The sequence below is a fragment of the Notolepis coatsorum genome (genome assembly GCF_963971535.1).
Source record: "Notolepis coatsorum genome assembly, chromosome: 8".
Classification (NCBI taxonomy): Eukaryota; Metazoa; Chordata; class Actinopteri; order Aulopiformes; family Paralepididae; genus Notolepis; species Notolepis coatsorum.
In genome coordinates, this window is record NC_140172.1 from 10,059,846 (window position 1) to 10,086,706 (window position 26,861).

Genomic DNA, 26,861 nt, shown 5'->3' on the forward strand with positions numbered 1-26,861 from the left:
CTCTACTGGACCATGGCTTTCTACTCAAAACATCTGGATCAAAACCTTCTTCTTGTGGAAACAGACAGCAGACTGGACACCACAACATCTGTAAGTACAATTATGTTTACTTTGTTTTCCTCTTATTGCTCCTCCTTGCAGCAGCGGCACTCGAAAGGAGCCTTGAAGTTGTACAATCCCACCTTAACCCATTCTCCGCCAATAACGTGTTAAGACGGCTTTCAAGGTCATGCGAATTCTGCCAATAACGCTGTACAGCGTGTTTCAAGTTCATATTTTATATTTTCGTCATGGTATTCATATTTCACCCACAGAGTCTTGGCTGATGCTGTCTAAGCCAAACCGGAAATGCCCGTTGCAGCTCGGTCCGTCCCCTAATTCCGTCCGGCCACTCGTGTATCGTCCCGGGACTCAATCCACACACCGTGGACATGGATCGTTGCCATAACTATAAACAACATGATTTGGGTGTATATTAGTATTATACAAACCGGAACTGGATCGCCTCGATCGACATCACATAACTGGGATCTGTTTGCTCCACTCATCGCCCAACGCTACGAGGAAGCTGCCGTGAGTTTCAGCGTTTTTGATGATCATTTTCGATACAAACTGCTCTGATCAATATATCACCCATACTACATAAATCATTTAACGTCGGTCACGGAATTATAAACGACCCCCCCCCCCCCCTCCGTTCACCTGCAGATGATCAGTGATAACGTTTAGGACCATTTACAGTTGACATTTTTAATATAGCATGGATTGGTATCAAACTGCATTTGATAATCTAATATATGCATTTTACATTTACATTTACATTTAGTCATTTAGCTGACGCTTTTATCCAAAGCGACTTACAAGTTCTGTACGACAAGCCATCAGGAAGGGCACAACTCTATCAGCTGAGCAACAATGTTCATCAAAGTGTTGAGTGCTACAGTGTAGGTTAGTTTATTAGGACAAGTGCATGACAGTACGGTTAGTTAGGGTTAGATTTTTTTTTTTTTTTTTTTTTTTTTTTAATTCAGATAATGGTTGAAGAAGTGCGTCTTTAGTCGACGGCGAAAGATTGGACGTGATTCGGCTGTCCTAACTGGGGTGGGTAGTTCATTCCACCATTGTGGGGCAAGGACTGAGAATAGGCGACTTCTCTTTGATGACCCTCCCGGAGCTTGGATAGGAGTAGGTCTGAGGCGGCCAGAAGATGCAGAGCGTAGGGGTCTTGAGGGTGTGTAGTTAGAGACCATTGACCGGAGGTAGGCGGGAGCGGTTCCCTTTGCCGCACGGTATGCTAGGTCGAGGGCCTTGAAGCGGATTCGTGCAGCAATGGGGAGCCAGTGCAGGTCCCTAAGAAGTGGGGTGACATGGGCCGACTTCGGTAGGTTTGAGATCAGGCGGGCCGCTGCGTTCTGAATGAGTTGAAGAGGCTTAGTGGCAGTGGCCGGGAGGCCAGCGAGCAGTGCATTGCAGTAGTCGAGGCGGGAGATGACTGTTGATTGGACGAGGAGTTGGGTGGCTTCTTTTGTCAATTTATGCCTATATTTATGCCTATATCTCACGTTCTATGAAATACGGCAGAAAACGATAAAAACACATTTATACTCTTAGACGGTATTTTCGTATGAATGTGTGAATGAAAAAGGAAAACGTTCCTATATCCCGAATGATAGATAATCGATGTTGAATGGGCCATAGTAATGTCAATTTAGCAATACAATTTAAAAAGTTATAGCCCTGCAAAGAAGGTGAACATCTCCATAGACAAATAGCGCTGGCAGAGAATGGTTTAGGGCAGGGCTATTCAACTGGCGGCCCGCGGGCCACATCCGGCCCGCGGGATGATTCTGACCGGCCCGCCAAAGATTACATAATAATAAAAAAAATAAAAAAAAAATTTTTTTTTTTTTTTTTTTTTTTTACTTTTTTCTTTTCATGTCAACGTTAACACGCACAATTGAGCCAAAAGTCACTCAATTAATGACAGATTTCATTGATAAATTGAGGGAAAACTTTGCAAGTCGATTTGATGAATTTGACATGTCCAGAGAATTGATGCATTTTGTGAGCAACCCATTTGCCAATGTAGCTGCTATTTCCACAAAAGGACAAGAGTTCCTTGCATCACTTCACATTGATGAAGGTCTCCTGCAACTTGAAATAATTGACATGCAAGCATCATCTGCTCTGAAGCAGGCACTTGAGAATGAATCCACCACAACATTTTGGATAAAGTGTATTCATGTCAAGACATTCCCCAAAATAAAAACGCTGGCAATATCTGTGCTAACAATGTTTGGCTCAACATACACCTGTGAATCCAGTTTCTCTCACATGAATGCCATTAAAACAAGCAACCGTGCCTCCTTGACAAATTAGCATTTGCATCACTGTTTGCGGGTAGCCCTCACTTCCTATGAACCCTCTTTCTCTGCCATTGCCCAGTAAAAAATTATTTTTTTCATAAGCTCAGCTGCACTATAAATGTGTTTTTTTGTTCAAGTGTTGATGTTAGAATGTTCAGATGCACATCATGCACTTGTTTGTTTTTTATTTTATTTTTATATTGAAATGTTGAAGAGGAGATGTTGCAGTTGTTGCACAGTCATAAATGAAGCACTTTTTGCAGGAGATGTTGCAGATGTGGCACATAAATGAAGCACTTTTTTTGAAAAGTATACTACTTTTGCAATGTAGTTAAATAAAAGTTGTGAAAATGTGGTTGCGTGTTGTGTCAAGTGTACATATATTCATAGCACGGGGAGGCGCCTTGGCAGTCCGGCCCCTGGCCCCTTGGGTTTCTGACAATGTGGCCCCCTGAACAATTTAGTTGAATAGCCCTGGTTTAGGGTGATCAAAGTGGTGGCAGAGAATGGGTTAATTGTAAAAAATGCCAAATGTTTTACATTTATAGTACTTTACCATCTCCATGGTCAACTGCAGCGATGTAATTTTCTTCACAATAAAAGATTACATTTCTCCAGATACATTTACATTTACATTTAGTCATTTAGCTGACGCTTTTATCCAAAGCGACTTACAAGTTCTGTATGACAAGCCATCATGAAGGGCACAACTCTATCAGCTGAGTAACAATGTTCATCAAAGTGTTGTGTGTTACAGTGTATGTTAGTTTATTAGGACAAGTGCATGACAGTATGGTTAGTTAGGGTTAGATCTTTTTATTTTATTTTTATTCCAATTTTTTTTTTATTATTTCAGATAATGGTTGAAGTGCGTCTTTAGTGAAGTATTCTGTACTTCTGTATGACAACTATTAAAGAAACTTGAAACTTGAAACTAGTCGATGGCACAAAAAGGTTTCGGCTGTCCTAACTGGGGTGGGTAGTTCATTCCACCATTGTGGGGCAACGACTGAGAATAGGCAACTTCTCTTTGATGACCCTCCCGGAGCTCGGATAGGAGTAGGTCTGAGGCGGCCAGAAGATGCAGAGCGTAGGGGTCTTGAGGGTGTGTAGTTAGAGACCATTGACCGGAGGTAGGCGGGAGCGGTTCCCTTTGCCGCACCGTATGCTAGGTCGAGGGCCTTGAAGTGGATACGTGCAGCAATGGGGAGCCAGTGCAGGTCCCTAAGAAGTGGGGTGACATGGGCCGACTTCGGTAGGTTTGAGATTAGGGATGCCCCCCGGACCCCGGTTTTAAACGGGAACCGGTACTATATTAGAAAATACCGGAGTATTTATAAGCTCTGACGTCCTCGGTACTGCTATCGATACTCTAGAGAAATTATTATTATTATTATTATTATTTAAAAGTTGCGAACGATCCTCTCTGTCTCTGCACGAGAAGCGAGCCGCAGCCAGCGAGTCAATTATTACACACACTCCTCGCGAGTCGCTCGCTAGTGCTACACATAGACATACGGGTACTACATACGGGTACTCCTTAATGAAAGTCCCCGACGCCCCGTGCTATAGCGCTCTGCACACAGACAGCAGCTCTGCATGCACTGAGTCATGATCATGGCGGATAGAGCGAAGCGTTCTAAAGTATGGATATACTTTACAAGGGTCAATGCCGACAATGCACGTTGCCACAAGTGCAACAAAACATTTGCCAGTAAGGGTGGCAATACGAGCAAATCAATTTATCAAAACATCTGTTGGCAAAACATGATATTAGTGTGCAGAAATGCGCGTATTCGACTGCCTTGCGCGCAGTGTTCCATCTGCATCCACTGCAGCCGTAACCGTAAGCCAAGATACAGAGTTGCCTAGGCTAATAACGAATTATTACAAATAGGCTAATAAACAAAACAATTGTTTAGCTACAAATACTACAATCTAAACTTTTTATAGATCGTCAAGCTGAGGCGTCAGCCACCAATGTGTCCCAGGCCAGTGAGCCCAGGGCCACCACACATATCCTCCCTCTACCTCCCTCCACCACCCAAAGTCCTTTCTCCCTAGCAGCTAGAGGAAGGATGACAGAGGATAGGGTGAACGAGTGTCACAGTTCTGTTAGCCTTTTGCATTTGTTGTTTATTATAAAAAGTCTATAATTCAGAGTCAGACACATTTAAAACATTGTTTCTGCTGTTGCTGAAGAAATTATATTAATTTATTATATTTATTTATAAAGTTATATAAAAGAACATTGCTGCTGCTGTTGCTGAAGAAATTATATTTATTTATAATACTTATTTATAAAGTTGTATTTATAAATAATAAAGCAATGTTGATTCTGTTCTTAATTAATTGTCTTTTTTTCTTGCAAAAAAAGAACCAAAAAGAACTGATAAGAGTATCGATAAAGTACCGAACCGTTAAGCAGTATCGATAAGAGTAGTAGTATCGATAAAATCCTAACGATACCCATCCCTATTTGAGATCAGGCGGGCCGCTGCGTTCTGAATGAGTTGAAGAGGCTTGGTGGCAGTGGTCGGGAGGCCAGCGAGCAGTGCGTTGCAGTAGTCGAGGCGGGAGATGACTGTTGATTGGATGAGGAGTTGGGTGGCTTCTTTTGTCGGGAAGGGGCGGATCCTTCTGACGTTGCTCAGGAGGAATCTGCAGGTTCTGGTTGTCGCTGCGATGTGAGCAGAGAAGTTCAACTGGTCGTCGAGGACAACACCAAGGTTCTTGGCGGTCGGGGATGTGGTCACAGCTGCATTCTCGACTGTGATGGAAAGGTCGGTCAGGGGGGAGGATTTGGCCGGCAGGTGGAGCAATTCTGTTTTGCTTAGGTTCAGTTTGAGGTGGTTGGTCGTCATCCAGGCGGAGATGTCGGACAGACAGGCCGAGATCCGCTCAGAGACGTGGATATCTGAGGGAGGGAAGGAGAGGAAGGGTTGAGTATCATCGGCATAACAATGATACGAGGTACCCGACGCCATCTCTGATAGCTTTATGTAGCTGTAAAGACATTCATTGTCCATAGACCACAGCAACACTTCCGGTATTCTGAAATCATGGGAGAGAGTGTAGGGGGAGAAAATGAATGAATGTGGATGTGACGTACATGGGTACGTGGGTTGGTCATTACCATTATTACTGTATTTATGACACCATCTAAACATCAGGTTAGTATATGTAAATATGTTATGTTTTGTATGTGATGTGTGTGTGTGTGTGTGTGTGTGCATGATAGCTAATGCTGTCTCTTTTTCTCCCTGTCAGGTGCCGCCCGTCCCTACACTGAAGAGTGCTGATTGCCTAATGAATGACAGCTGATGGCAATCACCTCGAGAGGGACGGGTGGACAAATACCTGACAGCACACACACGTCTGGGCGCCTCATTTGAATCACTGCCACATTCCAGAGTGGAGTGAGGAGGTTGCCTTCTTGCCTAGCTGTAGCTGTGGAGCGATACTGTGTGGCTTGGTGCCATTTACCACTTGGTGTGGATTAATCCTGTACTAGTTGTGGTGTCCTATGACGGACACGTTAATATTTTGCTAAGTGTTTGTTTGTCTGTATGTATACCTTGTTTGTTCTCCCCTACCTTTTTCCCTGTACACCATGGAGGAGGTTTAAAGCCCTACCTCCATTAAATATATAATTTACTATTTTGGAAAACGTCTTGTGTTGTGTCTTTCTTACCTACCTAGAGTAATTCGCGATCCCTCGAGTATAGCATGCGATCAATCGATCTGGATTCTTCTTAAAAATGCCCATCCCTAGTACCGACCGAATCACGTCTGTACTACCGAGTACCAATTCAAGTGAGAACCGTCTGTGCCAAATAATTTTTTTTAAAGTCCGATGACGTTGGACTTTAAAGCTATTGCGCTTTGTTGCCCCTTATATCTCGAATCGATCGCCAAATGTCCTGAATCAGTCACATGGTACGACCGGCACGTGAGGTTCACCGTCACCACACACGTCATCAACACGAGACGTGATTCGGTCGGTACTAGGGATGGGCATTTTTAAGAAGAATCCAGATCGATTGATCGCATGCTATACTCAAGGGATCGCGAATTACTCTAAATCAGGGGTGTCAAACTCATTTTCACAGAGGGCCACATCAGCATTATGGTTGCCCTCAAAGGGCCAAAAACCGTATAAATGTTAATGTAATGTAAAATAAATGTAGCTACTCATTTACATATTGTTAAACATGTTGTTTCTGTATTTATTACTTATTCAAGTTATACATATTGCATATGCATTTGCATAGATGTAAAAATATATGTTAGCTTATGTTATTTTAACAAATAATTTTAGTTTATCAGAACCCCATATTACTCCATTAATCAATGATCAAACCATTCAAGTAAATAACAAAGAAGAAGATCATCAAATACAAGCTATGACATTAAGTTTGTTCAAAACCTTTTTGTCACAGTCAAGAGGGGCAGAACTAACAACTGAGCTGCAAAAAACACGTGGGACAGATGTAGCAGATGTTACAAAAACAAATGGCTGCACACAACCTTGCAGAGGCCATACATCCAACTAATGGAAAATAGTTTAATTAACTTTAATTAACAGATTGCAGAATGGGTACATTACAGTACAGCTCAATACACACAATTGTTAAGGGGATGCAGACCAGAGAAAGACTTTCGACTTATCATTATATGATATTCTGTACCCGAAAAAAACTAAAACAAAAGGCTGGCTGCCACAAAACAGTCACATCTAGAGACCTCAAAACCTACTCTAGCGAGGCCTTCAACCTTGAACTGGAGAGTCTGGACTGGTCAGATGAACTCAATGGTACACTGGTTGAAGAAACATGGCTTGGTTTCAAAACCAAATTCTCAACAATACTAAACGACATGGCCCCCCTAAGAACCACCAGGGTAAAAAATCGCGCTGAGCCGTGGATGCACTCCGAAATACTGGCCGCTATGAAAACCAGAGACAAAAAATGCTCTGAGTTTCGTAAAAGTCAGTCAAAGCTTACTAAAAGCACGAGCAGTGAACTCCAAGCCCACGTGACTGAACTCAAACTAGAAAGAAACAGACTAAGAAACGACGTAAACTCCATGATCAAAACTGCAAAAAAGAATTTCATCAATGACAAAACTGAGGAAAACAAAAACAAACCACGTGAACTTTGGAAATTACTCAATAATCAACTAGGATGCAGTAAAAAACTTAAAACCAGATTCTCAAACATAAACATAAAAACGGACGACACGCTCATCACAGACAAGCTGGATGTAGCCAATTACTTAAACATTTTCTTCACAAACATAGCCACAACACTGGTAAACAAACTACCCTCCCACTCAGGGCTTTATGGGGTAGAACACATAGTAGCTTACTACAAAAACCTAGGGGTCCGCAAGGACGACTTCAAGCTGGAAATGGTAACAACAGATGAGGTACTCAATAAACTGAGCGCCCTCCAACCTAACAAGGCCACTGGCCATGACAACATCCCCTCCAAATTCCTCAGAGACTCAGCAGCCGCCATCACCCCAATCATCACACACATAATAAACCTCTCCATAAAACAGGGACACGTCCCCAAGGACTTCAAAATTGCGAGGGTGACCCCTCTGCACAAAAAGGGCAGCAAATTAGACCCAGGCAACTACCGCCCTGTTTCTATTCTCACCTCCATCTCGAAAGTCATGGAAAAAATAGTCTACGAACAGGTCGAAAAGTACCTGGCGGAAAAAAATCTAATCTACGAATTCCAATCTGGCTTCAGAACATCCCACTCCACTGACACATGCCTTCTCTATTTGAATGACCACATCAAACAAGAGGTGGACGCAGGCAAATACTGCGGCATGGTCATGCTGGACCTACAAAAGGCCTTTGACACGGTCAATCACTCCATTCTGATTGACAAGCTAAAAGCAATTGGTTTTGATAGTCTATCAGTGAGCTGGATGCAATCCTACCTTGAGGGGAGGAAACAGATGGTGGAGGTAAACGGTACCCTATCCCCCCCCCTCACAGTGAGCTGTGGTGTTCCACAAGGAAGCATACTAGGACCGCTACTGTTCCTAATTTATGCAAATGACATGTCGTCAGCTTGTGACTGCAACTTGTTCCTGTTTGCGGACGACTCAGCCCTGCTGGTCTCTGACAAGAACAAGTTACAGGTTGAAAAAACCCTCAGCTCGGAACTAGGCAGAATCTGCATATGGCTCGCTGATAACAAACTATCATTTCACATGGGCAAAACAGAGTCCATTCTCTTCGGTTCAAATAACAAACTCAGCAAGACCGACGGCTTCTCAGTTACAGTGGGTGACAATATTGTCACAAGGAAAGATGAAATTACCTACCTGGGTTCCATCCTAGAGGCTAATCTCTCCTGTGACAAAATGGCATCCAATGTAATAAAAAAAGTCAACCAACGAACTCTATTCTTGTACCGGATCTCCTCTCTGGTAAACAAGAATACCCTGAAGACTCTGGCAGGAGCACTCATTCAGGGGTACTACGACTATGCTTGCACCTCATGGTACCAAAGCACCTCAAAGGCGCTAAAAACAAAATTACAAACATCTCAAAACAAACTGGTCAGACTACTGCTTGACCTTACTCCTAGAACCCACCTCACCCCTGCCCACTTTGACAACCTAGGATGGCTTAGAGTAGACGACAGAGTACAGCAACTAGCAATGGGCCTGGTCTACAAGATACACTACACGACCAAGGTACCCATGTACATGTCAAAATACTTCCCAAAGGTCAGTGAATACCACGATCACAACACCAGAGGGAGCTCCACAAATCATGTTAAACCCAGATTCGGCTCAAATAAGGGACTAAACACGTTTCGCAATTATGCCACATCAATGTGGAACGCCCTACCCAAAGCTGTAAAGGAATGTGGATCACTACCCACTTTCAAAACCTCTCTCAAGGGACACCTACGGGAGACCGCAATTCAACACTGGCCCCTGTAAATATCCTAACCCAACCCCCTCCAATGTACAGTCATTTACCTAGTATGGTTTTGTCAATAGTCCAATGTACAATTTTGTTTGTTTGTACAGTGTCCCCCCCCCCCCCTCAATGTACCGTTTTACTTGTTTATACAGTGTGCCCCCCCCCCCCACCTCCAATGTAAACTACCCAGTATGGTTGTCAATATCCCAATGTACCCAACCCCCCCCCACCCAACCTCCTCCAATGTACAGTTTCTACGTCAAATGTATATACTCCCTTTTCTTGACTCCTTCTGTATCACAAACAGTACTGTATTTGCAAATCTGGTATGTCATAAATGTATAGATGTAGCAGTACTGACTATCTGTATGTCATGTATGTCATAAATGTCCTGATGAATTGAAAATGGGGGACCCTGATGTAAACAAGACGAAAGTCTTTCTCTGGTCTGCATCCCCTTAACAATTGTGTGTATTGAGCTGTACTGTATTGTACCCATTCTGCAATCTGTTAATAAAGTTTTCAATCAATCAATCAATCAGCCTCGATACACTCCACATAAATTCCTGGATTATTCAACAAATGCTTTGTGTGTTTACAGTGTGAAGTCTCTCTGTGGCAGAACTCTACTGGACCAAGACTTTCTTCTTGTGGAAACAGACATCAGACTGTGGACACCACAACATCTGTAAGTACAATTATGTTTACTTTGTGTTCCTCAGTCTTATTGCTCCTTCCTTGCAGCAGCGGCGCTCAAAAGGAGCCTTGAAGTTGTACAATCTGAGTCTCCTGAACATGGAGAGACCAATCCCAAGTTGATCGGAACTTTCTCAGCCGAGCTATAGTAACTTTTTCAGCACCTACTCCCCATGCGCAGATTGCCAACGGAGTTTCGCGATTGTCTAGGTTTATCAATCTGCGCATGCAGAGTTTTCGGAGTAGGTGCGGAAAAAATTACTATAGCTCGGCCGAGAAAGTGCAGATCGATTTGCGATTGGTCTCCATGTTCAGTGCCCAGTAGTTCAAAATCTTTAATCTCAATCAGATCCGATCCGATTTTAACCTCTTTACCTCTTAACCTCTGAAAATCCGCCTAAAAATACACACCTAAAGCAAGGGCGGTCGGGTGGCGTAGCGGAGATTGCGCTCGTCACCAATGCAAGAGGCTGCGGTCTCGACTCCCGGAGTCAGCATTGCCCTGCGGCTTGGGCCGGTCGTCATACTAACTCGTTTGGCTGAGTTAGGGGGAGGGAAGTCGTGGGTGGTAATCTGGCGTTGTGGACAGCGACACCTACAGGTCAGGTCTGGGCACCTGCTCAGCGAAAGGCAGGAAATGGTGAAGGCAGCGTGACCTCCCACGCGTTACGCTTCACCAATGAGAGTCCTCGCTGCCAGGTGAGAAGAGAGCCACTGGCTGTCTCCACATGTGTCGGAGGAAGCATGTGGTGGACTTCAGGGTTCCCTTGTACCGACCAGTAGGAGGAACATGCGCACAACAACCAGGTATGGGAGGGGGGGAATTGGCATAACGACTAAATTGGGATAGGGAGAAAAATTAAAAAATCTGGCAAAAAAAATACAAAAAAATACACACCTAAAATGGAAGATTGCTCCACTTCTACAAGGCCATTTGCATGTTCTTGGTATCTAGGGACATCTATGGACCTCAGGGAATGTATTCCCAGTGTCATAAATATTGTGTCTATTACTAGGCTTGAGTAAAGTAAAAAAACACTGCAAATGTTTCTAAGGAAACTGAGGATAGGGCTACATATGGGATGATGACTCCGATGACAGTGGTGAGGATGATTAACATCAGTGTTGCCTGGGAAGTATGGTGGTGAATGAGGGGTTTGGTGGTGGATGAGGGTGTGGACTGGGGTTTCGATGTATAGGGCGAGGGGATTAGGGTTATACAGTAGGTAGTGTGATTTGTTTGTATTTTTGTACCTGCATTCTATTTCGTTTTTAAATGGAAAATAAAAAGGTTAATGAGTAACTTATTGATTTGTCCATTTTTTGACATTATTCCAAATTAAGGGGATGGTGTAGTGTTTTGATTTAACTATCTTGATAAAAAGTGTGTGGGTCTATTCTTTTTCTCATTATACTATCCACTGAACTGTTTTATGTGTACAACCTCAATCTTTAGAATATCTACATCCTGATCTGCACTGCACACCTTTTTAGAACTGTATGGTATTCTTTATTCTAGTCATCTTATTTTATTCTAAGCTAAAATTATCGTATTGCACTGCACACTTTTTAGAACTGTATATAGTCATCTTATTTTTTTCCCCTATACTACATTTATTGTATTTTATTATTGGAAGCTGCTATGGTCGAGGGACCACGATAAATAGATTTTCACTCTACTTGCTGTAAAGCACTGTGATCAATACATAGAACTATACTACCTGTCTGTGATCAGTACATACTTTATGTTGCATGGTTTGGAGAGCTAGGAGGCTACTTTACGCTCTAGTCTAAAGCTAACATTTCCTTTTTCCGTTTCAAACCTTTATTTCAACTTGTTAGGAAGTGGAGGTTCCCCTCATTTAGAGTAGATTAGCTGTCATTATACAGCACAAGTACAGTACAAGAAGAAAGTTTGGCAGATGTAGGCCATTGTCGGTACATTATGAACCATGACACAACGGTATCTTTTTCTCTTAACCTGCTGTAAATTAGCCTTTAGTTTTTTTGGCAAATAATCCACTGTGCCCACCACGATGAATTTGTTTTGGGCATCTTTGTGTCAAACGTCTAGAGCAGGGGTCAGCAACCTTTTTGACATGGAGTGCCTGTTTGAAATATAGTAGTAACTAGTGTGCCTCAACAATATTCCATGCATCATATTATTTTTTCTCATAATCAGGTCTTTTTAATGATAATTTTTACATTATTACATCATTTTTGGACACATCACACACCATCGGTGTGTGTACTGTATGTGTGCTGTCATAGCTCCACCTACAGGCCTAATGGAGAACACCAGGATGTGAATGGAGGGTGAATGTGAGGTATATCGTGTAAATAAGTTTTGATTGATCGCAAGACTACACTGTAAAAATAATTATAATAATAAGTTACCAGAACTTAAAAATATTGAGTTCAGTTACTGTGCATTAAGGTTTTCAGTTTTCAATCCATAATAAGTTAACAGAAAAATAAGTACACAACCACATTATTTCAACCTAATAAAACTATGTTTATTGTCATTGTTTTAAGAACACAAGTTGACTTGGTAATACTCACATTTTGAGTAAAAAAAAAATTGCTTTTAACATGTGCAATGTTCAATGAAATAGAAAAATAAATAATACAATTAGTTGATTAATCTGCATTAAACCATGAAGATGCTTTCAAAAATAATTTAATTAAACATTTCTAAAAAATCTAAAAGAGTAGTCTACTGACACACTAATACAAAAAAATGTTTATTAACATCTAAGACAATTTATATAAATACTTTCTTGGGTGCCTAAGACTTTTGCACAGTACTGTTTTCTATCCACTTCAGCCAAAAATACACACACACTACTGTGAGAAAATAATAATCTTGTAACCAAGGAATGGTCCGCCTATACTTTTAATATATAGTCATATAAAATCACGGGAGACTTGATAGCTTAGACTTATGATTTTTATTATCAGCAATGTTATAACATCCTACTGGTAAACAAAACACTGTAAACGTGTGTGCATCATATATATATATATATTTACTTTTTAATTGCATGAAACAATATGAAGTATTCTCTTATGCAGCTTTTCCACGGTCTGCATGGTGCCCTACTACCTACTCGACTCGGTAGTACCCCCCATAGATTAGATAGATATAAAGACGGTACCCCCCCGTCAGTGTAGCTGGGGCGCCGTGACATCATCGTCAACGCGACACACGGATTTCGACGCTAGCTAACAAGCTACTGTATGAATTCAGTGCCTTATTAGCTCATTTGCGCTAGCCGCAATGCTAACGGTTATAACGTGAGGCTACTACCAGTTCATCCACCTCGGCGCCTCCATATTCCATTGCCGTTTCTGAATAAAACACGTATGGCTAACGTTTAAACTCGTGAAGCTCTGTCCATTTCTCTCACGCTGTCGTATCCCCGTTCCCTCGAGTAGAGTCCTCCAAACAAACCTGTAGCACCGCCTCTCTGGGTGTGCGTGTGTGTGTATGGGCGTGTACATGACGTAGGTTGGGGCGAGTCAGTGTGTATTTTTTTCTTTGAGAGGGAGAGACGAGAGAGTAGAGCGCTGCGCCAAAGTAAGTAATCTCAACCGTGGCGGCTTATAAACTGATGTGAGGGATTGTGAGGCAGTGTTAATTTTGTCAACGAAAATGATGACTAAATATGTTCGTCAACAAAGCTTTTTCCCCTGACTAAATCTAGACTAAATAAAAAAAGACAAAATCGAGACTAAAACTGACTAAGACTAAAATGCTCAGACCTGTACTTGACTAAAACTGACTAAGACTAAATTGAAAAATAAATGAAGGTGACTAAATATGATGAAAACGAAAAAGGAGTATTTGACACATGACTAAAGGCCTCTACATGCTACAGCAACTTCAAAGCAACTTCAACACAACATCAGCGCGATTTCAGCGCGGTTGTTGTTTGGGGTCTTGTAGACTGTGTTGCGAGGATGCTGCGTACATGTCTCCAAAATCTAACCTAAACAACCGTTGCGTTGATATTGCGTAGCAGTGATTGGTTGGTTAGCGAATGGGGGCGGGGCTGTCATAGAATAATATTGGTCTCGCAGAGAATACCATCCGCCATTGTTGTAGCCAGCCAGCGTTGATGCTAAATAATTAGCGTCACATAGCTGGCCTTTTTCTGAAAACCCAAGCACATATTGTTCCATAGCATACGCCTTCAGTTGATCATGACAAATCCTCTCTTACCTTGACGATTAAAAAGCCTCCATAATTTAGTAAATAACGCTGTAGCCAGCCAGCTAGCATTGGTGCTATACAAAATGCTATCCACATTAGCTACATAGCTAACCAACTAAATACAATGGTATCCTGAGGTAACTTTAACGTTAAATACAACGTTTGCTAGTCGAAATGACTGGACACACACAGGGACAAGTTAAACATCAATCAATTAATTTATTCCAATAGGTAGTTTGAGCTGCATGTGAGCCGAGGTCCTCTCCATTGGAAACTAATGAAGTTACGGTAACGTTAGCTCGAAAAGCACAGAAAGTTAAGCTGCTAGCAACAGACACTATAACACTTCCGGTCGGGGGATTTCAAAATAAAAGAGCGACGTCTAAAATCACCGGAAATACGTTTATTTTGTACATTATCTAATGTTAACACAAACCTAAACTAACTTTAGTTAAACTAACTTTGCGCGTCGATGTTGCAGAAGCATAAAGGCAGAGTGTCTAAAACACTGTTGCTTTGTCGATGTTGTGTTGCAGTTGCTTTGAAGTTTCTGTAGCATGCAGAGGCCTTAAGACTATAGGTTTGATTATGTCTTATGGTGTATATATGTGGAGCACTTCTATGCTCTATATGTATATATATTATTTTTGTATAACCAGGGGTCATGTCTGCTTCCCATGGGCTGTGGAAACGTTCGGCTCACTTTACTGTTTTTATTATTTTAAGACTGGTGAGGGTCTTTAACTGTTTACATCTTTAAGTCATTATGTTATGGGGGGAGTGGGGAGAGGGGCGTCTACATGAATCTATGAACCCAATAGAAATTAATGTGAATTTGACTGACTGTAGCGGTACATTGCATTACAAGAGAATAAAATGCATTTTTCTTCCATTGACGAAACCTAGACAAAAATGTCATCTGTTTTCTGCGACTAAATCTAGACTAAAACAAAAAAGACAAAATCGAGACTAAAACTGACTAAGACTAAAATGCTCAGACCTGTAGTTGACTAAAACTGACTGAACGAAAAATAAATGAAGGTGACTAAATATGATGTGAACGAAAAATAAATGAAGGTGACTAAATATGATGAAAACGAAAAAGGAGCATTTGACACATGACTAAGACTAAAACTAAAATTAAAATAGCTGCCAAAATTAACACTGTTGTGAGGAACATCACGATGTCCACGATACGTTTAAAAAGTGTATCGTTTATGAACTATACCTGTAACTGAGGGGTACAATTCCCTGACTGTATTACTAGATATGATACTTACTACCACTACCTTTGTACTTAATATTCGGCCACCCAGTACACGGCATAAATATATTATCATAAACACTCTCACGTAGATGAAACGGATCCAACACAAATGTACGAAGTCGAAGTATGCGTTTATTACTACACAGCAATGGTGTGTAGAGCAAGCACGTAATCACTTAATTACATTTATGAATTGAAATAGTATGCACTTTTATGGCAAAGAGTATTCGTCGGTATATCAATAGAGAATGTCCAATCTCTGATGGCGCAGGTGGTAAATATACGACCTGGAATAGTTAAGGAATAACAGCAATGATACTTTAATGATTATATACTAGATACACTAAGGGGGGGTTAATCCGGTCGCTTGTAAGCCGACAGGAGTAGGAGGGGGGGGGGGGGGGGTAGAATCCGGCTGCCTCGTCCGGCCAAGGGTATCCCAGGTGAACCCACTGTAGTGCCGTTCAATGCGCCGGCGATCCTTGGACCACAGATGAAAGCAGGTGGACTCTTTGTGGGCCGGCTCTCTCCGGTCCACGGGGGAGAGACGTGAAGCGACCTCGTCTTGCAGAGCGTCTCCTCACCTTGCGTCCTCTCCAGGGGGGGGGGGTTCCAACACACGGCAGTGTCGGGGGTCTTTATCCATGGAATAATCAAAGTATACAAAGCATAATCCGTGCCTGGGAAGGCGGGCTGTCGTCGGTAGAATAATCCGGTATACAGGTCCACTCGCTCGTCGGCTCTGGGGCTCCTCGGGTGCAGCTTCACATGGGGTCAACCACCCTGGGTAAGCAGCCAGTTCTCTGCCCGAAACGATGGGGTACTGACTACGGTAGTATTCTCACCGCACGAAGCACTATATATTAACAGACTATTATTAGCTTAATAGACTACGTCCAACTCGACGATATAGTGCCAAATATGACTATTCAAATATTAATATACACGATGTCTCAATACCGATGGTAGGCGAACTTGGCCTTACTCCCACACGTGGCGTCGCGGGGAGGCTTTACGTCTGTGACTCTATTGGAGGGTAAGAAACTGGACTGAAAAGGGAAGTCCTACTTTAGTAGCGCAGTATATATACGCACTATGAACAAATAGTCCCATTAGTGGTGCGGTAGTCAGATTCCTACGCGGAACTAGGAGCGGTACGTTTGAACTGGGTCTGAGGGGTATGGCAGCCTGGCACCAAGGTCTCGACCAATAGTAGAATGGAGACTATTATGGGATGTTCAGTAGGCTAGAATGGATATTCAATGCATATTGTACAAGGAATATACAAGGGATATCAGGGAATATTAGAGAATATACAAATACAATTAAATATATATATATAAATAAATATATATATTCGGTTTAATCTGGCCCTTCACAACAGCCACCCCCTGAATAGGTCCCAGACCTAATCAGTTAAACAGAGACAGATTAATCGCGTTGTCTATTTACACATAAGGGTTTGCTGTAGGGGTCAGTCAACTTCACAAAGTCATAGGGTTGTAGGGTCATGGTCATCATCGATTGTGTCTGGGAGTCGAGGCAGTTCTATGAGCCTCGCCACGGGACGGGTGTAAGTGCGACCCTGGACGAGCACTTCAGCTGCTCGGACCTTGCCGTCGGCACCGGTGATCACTTTGCTTACGCGGCCGGCCGGCCACATAGCTCTGGGCAGTGATTGATCAATAATCATGACGACTGTTCCTTCTGTCAAATTGTCTCTCTCCTTTACCCACTTCTGGCGGGTCTGTAGAGACGGTAGGTAGTGCAGTAGGAAACTGTTCCAAAACTTGTCGGCTAATACTTGGCTGTACCTCCACATTCGTCGGCCGTTCGCTTCTTCAGGCCAGTACATTGTCTGGGGTAATGCAGGATCTAGCCGCCCCATCAGGAGTGTGTTGGGGGCTCTGCGTAGGCGACCACCCACTCTGATGAGGGTATGAGCGTCGCTCTCGGGGGCCAGATGAATTAATCTGCTGTCGGATGGGACGGGCTTTCCTCCCTGTAGACAGGCCAATTCATCGGGGAACGAGTCTCTCTGGGCTCGCTGCAGTAGAAGCAATTCTGCTTCCTCGTAGTTAGCTGCTGACATATCAGCGGGGGACTTGCACTCCGGGTGGTACCGCAGGAATGTTCTTTGTTGTGCACTCTCTATGGACATGCAATCGTCTATGTTAGGGTCGGTGGAGGCTACGGTGCTCAATCCACAGAACACAGACTTCTTATTTTCCACCTCCTCTGGACTTGCTTCCCTCGGGATAGGCATGGGCCACTGTCCTTCCGGGAGTCTTAGGAATGCGGGGCCGTCACTGTAGACATTGCGACGGGTGAGGTCATCCAGGGGCATCCCCCGGGTGATGACGTCAGCTGGGTTCTGTTTTGTATCAACGTAGCGCCACTCTGTTTCTCCGGTTAACTCTTCGGTTAAGTCTTGAATCTCGGTGACTCTGACTCCCACGAAGACTTTGTACTTGCATGAGTCCGATTTGATCCAGGCGAGTACCGTCGTGGAATCTGACCACAGGATTGTTCTAGACACCGGTATGGTGAGCTCACGTTGGATGAGCGTGGCTAGGTGCGCTCCGGCTAGGGCTGCGCAGAGCTCTAGACGTGGGATAGATTGTTGCTTGCGTGGGGCTATTCTCGAGCGGGCGAGGACAAATGCTGTGTAGATCTCTCCCCCCTGGTCTTGGGCCCGCAAGTAGGCTACTGATCCGTATGCGACCTCTGAGGCGTCACTGAAGACGTGTAAGTCCATTTTACATGTCTCTGGCCTCACCGTGGGTGGGAAGTAGCTTCGGCGCATATTAACGCCTGGGAGTGAGCGGAGCTCCATCTTCCACTCTCTCCAGGTGGATGCAAGGTGTGCGGGAATGGGGTCGTCCCAGCCCTGGTCCTTGTCCCACAATGCTCGTACAATCATTTTTGCCCTGGTGGTGTACGGTAGAATACATCCTAGCGGGTCATATTGTCGGGCGAGTGTTGTGTACACACTCCGTCTGGTGGTCGGCGCCGCCGCCGGCCTTCCCTGCTCCGTAGTCAGGGGCTTGTGTCTGTAGTGAAGCGAATCTGTTTTGAATCGCCACACCAATCCCAGGGTCATCTCCTGGGCTTCTCCCGGGATTGTAGCCAGCCAGGTCTCGCTGCTGGCTGCCTTGTCCTCGGAGGAGAGGCTGCGCAGTACTTGCGGATCGCTGCTGGCCCACTGCCTGAGATCAAAGCCGCCTTTGATCAATGAGGCGCGGAGTTTAATCAGGAGAGCCTCGGCTTCTTCTTGGGTTGAAAGGCTTTGTAGACAGTTGTCTACGTAGAAGCTGTTCTTTACGCTGTGTCGGACCTCTTCGTCCGCTGCTGGGTCCTCTGCTACATGTTTCTGTAGTGCAAATGTAGCACAGCAGGGGCTGCACGTCGTTCCGAAGGGGAGGACTTCCCATTGGTAGATGGCTGGGTGCTCATCTCCTGGCTTCTCTCTCCATAGGAACCGTAACAGGGGCTTGTCCGCCTCTACTAATCTCACCTGCAGGAACATTCCTTTAATGTCCCCGCTGATGGCCACCTTTTCCTGGCGGAAGCGGAGTAGAACGCCGAGTAGGGAGGGGCCGAGTGTGGGACCGGGCAGTAACTCTTTATTCAGATTTTGGGATCCGATCTGGTAGCTGCAGTTAAATACTATGCGGTCTTTACCGTTGTGATGGACCTTGTGGTGAGGCACGTACCACGATTCAGTGGTCTGGTCAGCCTCTTTAATGTCCATCTTTGTGACGTGTCCCGCTGTGATGAGCTTCTCAATCTCAGCGCGGTATACACTCTCTTGGGCGGGGTTCTTGGCTAAGCGCCGCTCCGTGTTCAGCAGGTACCGTTCTGTGGCGTCTGTCTTGGCGTGGAAAGTAGGCATTCCTTCTCGCTGCAGGAGTGGCGTGGCGTATCTCAACACGCCGTTGACCGGGACTCTCTTGGTCCCTGTCTCGAGGAGGTGAATGGCGTAAATGTCATCTTTAGAGCGAATGTCTTTCTTTCCGTTCTTAAAGGGCATTTGTTCCAAGGTCCATAGCCGCTCTACGTGTTGCAGGAGTGCGGTTTCTCCCTCTGTGACTCGGGAGTGGAGACATCTAGTGGCTGTACTTCGGTTGAGAGATTTGGCGAGCGGGCCTTGGAGAGTCCATCCCAAACGGGTCTCGACTGCTGCAGGACAGCCTCGGGGTCCGGTATGAACCCGGTCTATCGGGACAATGAGGTCTGCATGGTCGGAGCCTATCAACAGGGTCGGCATAGCATTGTCTATGAGCGGGATCGGTAACTTGCGCAGATGTGCATATTTCTCCATCAGCTTGGCGACGGGGTATGTGTACCGCGACAGTCCTATTTCTTGGCTGGTGAAAGCGTCTGCAATCTGGTACCGTCGCTCAGGCTGGCCGCTTGCTGCAATAGAGAATGAGACATTCTCGCCCTTTATCGTCTTCAAATCTCGTCTTATTGTCCGAATTGTCATTTGGGTTTCGCTTCCCCGCAGCCCTAGCTGGGCCGCAGCGGAGGCGAGCAGCAGGGTCTTCTCTGACCCGTCATCGAGGACGGCGTAAGTGTCCAGGACTTTATTCTGGTAGCTTAGTGTCACACGCACTACTTTTAGGAGTACTCGGGCTCCACTGCTGCTGGCGGGATCGATGTACATGACGCTCGCTTTGCGGCTGGATGGTGCAGGTGAAGGGCGCCGTCTGTTACTGTCGTGAAGTATGTCCAGATGGGCTCCATCGCACTTGGTGCACCTTTTCTTTAAGCGGCATTCGGCTGCCATGTGTGAGCGCGCACAGCGAAAACAGCGCTTGTTGGACTTTATCCATTGACCTGCTTCCTCCGCGTTCAGCTTGGGGAAGGAGTCACATTGCGCTAGCCAGTGTTCTTTCTCACAGTAGGGGCACACTATCTTCCACTTCTCCGTTCTGGAGGGGGTACTGTGGCTCCTGCTGCTCGGTACTGACTCCGATTGGTGCATCACAGTCACCGATCTTCTTCCATCATTTAGTCGTCTGGTTCCTTCTCTGGAGCCAGGGGTGCTCCGTCCGAATGTATCTAGCCGTAGGCTGCTGACTTCTCTCGCCAGGAAGTCTGCTAGATCGAGGAGGTTCGGTTCGGGGCCATTCGGGTCTCTGTGGTCCCTCTGCCGCCTAAAGCGCTCCTGACGAGCGGGCGGCAGCTTCTCCAGAATCCTTTCCACATTTGAGTTGGCGTAAAGTTCATGCCTCCCCTTCTCTCTTTGCGCTCCCAACATCCCTACCAGGGACTGCACTCTGATGGACAGGTCGTCCAGTGCTCGATTGTCTATTGCTGGGGGTAAGCGGTCGATGTGTCGGATCTCCTGGATCACGTAATCCCATATGCGCCCATACCTCTGGTCCAATGCTACCAGCGCTGCTGTGTATGGGGTGGTGGAAGTCGCGTAGGCGAGCGCTATATTATGTGCGCGGGGTACCTTTAAGTGCTTCAGTAGGAGGGCGTATTTGTGGCGTTCATCCAATACATCCACTAGAGATGTTCCGATACCATTTTTTCCTTTCCGATCCGATTCCGATACCTAGGCTTTGGGTATCGGCCGATACCGATACTTATCCGATAACAGTGCATACATATTAAAAAAAAAAAAAAAAAAAAAAAAACGATATTATATAAATTATACGTTTTTTTTTTTAACAAATACTGTTTTATATATACTGTTTTTTAGTAATAACTAGAAAGTAATGGTATTTATTCAACAACAGGTGATTGTATAGATTTGTATTAGTATCATTAATCAATGAGTATGGGGCTTCAGCACTGCAGATATACCCTACTCCAATGATCCACACGGACATTATACGTTGCTGCACTCGCTACCCACTGGCTCTGCAGATATACCCTACTCAGTCTGTCTACAAGGCTCCGTTTCAGTAGCAGTCGGATCTGTTGTGATTTTTGCACAATAAATATTCAACATTCTCTTTTGAGACTCCGCCTCAGACTCTTATCATTTGGCACTAAAAGCTAAACATTGTCACCAATATGGCTGTCCGCAACATGTCATTAATTGTGTACGCGAGCGAGGTGGTCTCAATGACGACGTCAACGCGAGCTAGGTTAGCATAGCATTAGCTGCCGGTATATGAAAAGACTAACGTTACTGGTGACATTGTGATTTAACGAATACTCCTTTGCCAACTTGCTGTACTTTGCTTGCAGGTCTGCAGCCATTATTGCTGGATTATGAATAGCCCCAACTTTAGCCAAGGTAATGTTAAAGCTAGCTTTCGGTTAGCTGTTCAATGCTAATAACACCAGCCACCAAGCGAACCCATGAGCTCCCCGTCAACACCGCTCTGTCGGGACGATGACATTTAAGAAAGTATCTGCTGTTAAAATGACAAATGGCATTGACACTTTAATCGATTAAGCACACGTTTGTTTTATAATGCTTACTCAACAGACCGCAGTGTTGTTGATAAATTACGTCATATGGTATCGGAGCGCAGCATTAGAGGGTACTCGCCGATACCGATACCAGCATTTTAGGTAGTATCGGCGGCTTTTCCGATACTGGTATCGGTATCGGAACAACTCTAACATCCACCAACATGGTCTCCAGACACATGCAGAGTTCTGTATACTGGGCCCGGTTCTCTTGGGTGAAGTCGGGTACCATAGGCGTGCCAATGTATGACGCTGACTGTGGATACATCGGCGAGCGTTGGGGGAGAGGCCTCCTAGGCGAGTCTCCTCCCGCTCCTTGGTATGGGCTGGTACCGGCAGTGTACCATGGCCCGCTTGTCCAGGTGCTGTTCCTCGGTGCGGGTCGTGCGTCGTGCTCACCCGTGTATAGAGTCGGGGGTCTGTAGCGCAGCTCCGCGGGAGTATAGCCTGGGCTGTACCGGACCTCCTGGTCCGGTAGAGTACTGTGCTGTCGTCGGGCGCGGTTCTCCTCCTCTTCCTCTTCGTCTTCAGTTAGGTCATCCAGTGCTTGTAGTCTCTGGTTTAGCCTCTCCACAGGATATGCTGCTCCTTCCCGGTTGCTAGGTCTCGCTTGGACCGGTGGGGGGAGGTGGTCTGTGGGGGGTATAGACCTCGTCTGTTGGTCAAGTTCAGGGTTGTTTACTCGGCTAGGGGATGCCGCCCTGGAGGTGTGTCTAGACGAGTTCCTGGAGCCTCTGGCGGAGGGAGAGGGTGTTGTCCGTCTGATCAGCTGTTCTATTAGTTGCGACTGCTGTCTGTCGCGCGCTGCGTCCCGTTGAGCACCGACTCGTTCTCGGGCCACATTCTCTTCCATCTGAATGCGTCTTATTTCTAGACGTATCTGCTCGTGTTCGCTTCGCTGCTGGATCTGCAGTCGGTCGCGTTCAGCAGCGGCGTTCAGGCTGATGAGGAAGGCCTGCTGTAGGGTCCTCTCTGCCTCGCTGGGAGAAGGCGGTTGTATAGGGGAGCCTTCCCTCGGGGTACTCCTTGCGGAGCCTTGGAGTTCTATCTCCACGGTGCTCTCCCCGTCTTCTTCCGTGCCGAGTTCTCTCTCGGTAGCGTTGTATTCCTCCCGGGACTCATCGGGGACTACTTCTTCAGTACTGGCGGGGTGTGAAGTCATGTCTGGTTCCCACTGGTCCCCACCGTGAACTTGGTCAGTTACATTAGAGCCCGTAGGGGCCTCTATGGTCGGGGTAGTCTGGGCGTTGGGGTTAGACATACTTTTACTTTCTAGTTTTACCACGTTTACTGTTAGTAGAAGACTAGGTTGTTGACTGACAGCGTAAGCCTCTAAGTACTGAGGGAGCCGTCGTTCGCGCTGCGGGCGTTGGTTAGGAGGATCGTTTCGTGGAGTGTTCATCATAGGCCATTTCAATATTAATAACACTATATTAATATTACACTGATTACCCTCCGGCTCGAAGGACCAATTGTAACTGAGGGGTACAATTCCCTGACTGTATTACTAGATATGATACTTACTACCACTACCTTTGTACTTAATATTCGGCCACCCAGTACACGGCATAAATATATTATCATAAACACTCTCACGTAGATGAAACGGATCCAACACAAATGTACGAAGTCGAAGTATGCGTTTATTACTACACAGCAATGGTGTGTAGAGCAAGCACGTAATCACTTAATTACATTTATGAATTGAAATAGTATGCACTTTTATGGCAAAGAGTATTCGTCGGTATATCAATAGAGAATGTCCAATCTCTGATGGCGCAGGTGGTAAATATACGACCTGGAATAGTTAAGGAATAACAGCAATGATACTTTAATGATTATATACTAGATACACTAAGGGGGGGTTAATCCGGTCGCTTGTAAGCCGACAGGAGTAGGAGGGGGGGGGGGGGTAGAATCCGGCTGCCTCGTCCGGCCAAGGGTATCCCAGGTGAACCCACTGTAGTGCCGTTCAATGCGCCGGCGATCCTTGGACCACAGATGAAAGCAGGTGGACTCTTTGTGGGCCGGCTCTCTCCGGTCCACGGGGGAGAGACGTGAAGCGACCTCGTCTTGCAGAGCGTCTCCTCACCTTGCGTCCTCTCCATGGGGGAGGGGTTCCAACACACGGCAGTGTCGGGGGTCTTTATCCATGGAATAATCAAAGTATACAAAGCATAATCCGTGCCTGGGAAGGCGGGCTGTCGTCGGTAGAATAATCCGGTATACAGGTCCACTCGCTCGTCGGCTCTGGGGCTCCTCGGGTGCAGCTTCACATAGGGTCAACCACCCTGGGTAAGCAGCCAGTTCTCTGCCCGAAACGATGGGGTACTGACTACGGTAGTATTCTCACCGCACGAAGCACTATATATTAACAGACTATTATTAGCTTAATAGACTACGTCCAACTCGACGATATAGTGCCAAATATGACTATTCAAATATTAATATACACGATGTCTCAATACCGATGGTAGGCGAACTTGGCCTTACTCCCACACGTGGCGTCGCGGGGAGGCTTTACGTCTGTGACTCTATTGGAGGGTAAGAAACTGGACTGAAAAGGGAAGTCCTACTTTAGTAGCGCAGTATATATACGCACTATGAACAAATAGTCCCATTAGTGGTGCGGTAGTCAGATTCCTACGCGGAACTAGGACTTGTTCGTACATGTGGAGCGGTACGTTTGAACTGGGTCTGAGGGGTATGGCAGCCTGGCACCAAGGTCTCGACCAATAGTAGAATGGAGACTATTATGGGATGTTCAGTAGGCTAGAATGGATATTCAATGCATATTGTACAAGGAATATACAAGGGATATCAGGGAATATTAGAGAATATACAAATACAATTAAATATATATATATAAATAAATATATATATTCGGTTTAATCTGGCCCTTCACAACAATACCCGATATTTATATAATATCGTCATATCGCCCAGCCCTACTTATGGTTATCAGTAGATAAAAGGCTTGTCTTAAATACAGTCGCATTCTACAATAACAGCATCCACGCCTCTAAGCCTGAGTTTTTATATAGTCAAATGATCAGATGTAGTCACTTACACAATCATTTAACTACAATGGCAGGAGAAGGTAAAATCATGTTACCTCGCCCAAAATGTTATGCCATATGAAAATCTGTAATATATCTAACCATTGGAATAGCTGCCAGAACACATACGTAAATTAAATAGCAAATCATCATTTAAACATAAATTCTGAATGTATTACTTAGCTAGTGAGCAGTAGTCCAGTGGTTATTTATTTTTGTTTTAAATTATTTGTTCTTATAATTTTCTTAGCTGTGACAAGCTGAAGATGGCAATGCTGCCCTTTACAGGCAAACATTAGCTCTTCATCTTTCATGTGCAATATTGTTTTTTTTATGTCTTTTTTTTTGTATGATTGTAATAAGTTAGGTTGTTGTTTTGTTTATATACTGAATATGTGTGTGTATATGTATGTATGTATGTATGTATATAGTGTGTATGTATGTATATATGTATATATGTGTGTGCGTATGTATGTATATTTGTATGTGTATATATTGATATGTGGGACTTCGGACCCCAGGAAGACTAGCTGGTGCCATTGGCATCAGCTAATGGGGATCCTTTTTAATAAACAAATACAAATATGATTGTTCTCTCAGTTTCAGAAAAGGACACAGACTGGTTTGTAATCCAAGGTTATGAGGAGCTTGGAGAGAAGAGTGGAGCTAAACTACAGACAAGACTCATGGAAATCCCGCTCAAGAGATTGCCAGCGGTAAAATGGGGAAGAAAATTACATTGAGAGTTGTTTTGCATAATCCATGCTTAACTAGGCTTGCCATGTCTTGTTCTCTGCTGGGTCTTGCTTAACTAGGCTTGCCATGTCTTGTTCTCTGCTGGGTCTTGCTTAACTAGGCTTGCCATGTCTTGTTCTCTGCTGGGTCTTGCTTAACTAGGCTTGCCATGTCTTGTTCCTGGCTGAGTTGGCCTTGGCTGGGTGTCTGTCTGTAGCCTACTGTCTCTTGGGGAGAGAGAGGTGTGGAGAGAGAGACACTCTAACCAAACACACTCAGTTTAGTTTGTGCAGCAGACTTTGATAGTGGGATGTACAATGTACCCCTGTTGTGTACCCATGCTCAAAGAGATTGGTGTTGGATTATTCCTGATTCTTGGACGATTAGTCAGTTAGCTAAGATACATCCAAATAAATCAAGCAAATCAATAAAAAATGTAGATTGTGGTTGAGGCATCATCTAGCCATAATATCTGTTCTAGTGAGTGTAAACACTTCTACTTTTAACAATACAAGTCAGGGTTCTGAAGTGGTGTTTTGACTTTTGTGTCAGAGAAAATTAGAAAATCAGAGCGGTTTTATCTTTAAAGCCCAACGGTCAAATCTTGGTCGGATAAGAGTGCATGTTAAATGTGTTGTGTTATGTGTGTGTGTTAAATGGTAAATGGTGCATTTATATAGCGCTTTTATCCAAAGTGCTTTACGATTTTGTTCCTCGCATTCACCCATTCATTCACACACCGACGGTGCAAGGTGCCAACCTGCTCATTGGGAGCAATTAGGGGTTACGTTTTCTTGCTCAAGGACACTTCGACATGCTGCCCGGGAGGAGTGGGAATCGAACCGGGAACCTTCCGATTACCAGACGACCGCTCTACCTCCTGAGCCACTGTCTCCTCATGTTAGGAGTTGAGTTGGAATTCAGAATCAATACATGCATGTAATTCACGGTCATGACCTGAAACTATGAATGAATTATCATTGTATTTATATAGTGCTTTTCTAGACACTCCTAGCACTTTACAGTGTAGACTGTAAATGGCCAATGGCTGCGAGACACTGGCACCAGGCACACATCACACTACACTCAAAAAACGTTGTGGTCTTTGTTGACCAGGTGGAGAATG

At 44.7% G+C, this 26,861-nt stretch overlaps 1 long non-coding RNA gene across 1 annotated transcript; it reads left to right on the forward strand.

The window, feature by feature from the left end:
• On the forward strand, nucleotides 1–26,861 carry LOC311233118. The gene is made up of 3 exons (XR_014620006.1): nucleotides 1–90; nucleotides 9,926–10,012; nucleotides 25,601–26,861. It is a non-coding gene; the product is annotated as an uncharacterized lncRNA (long non-coding RNA).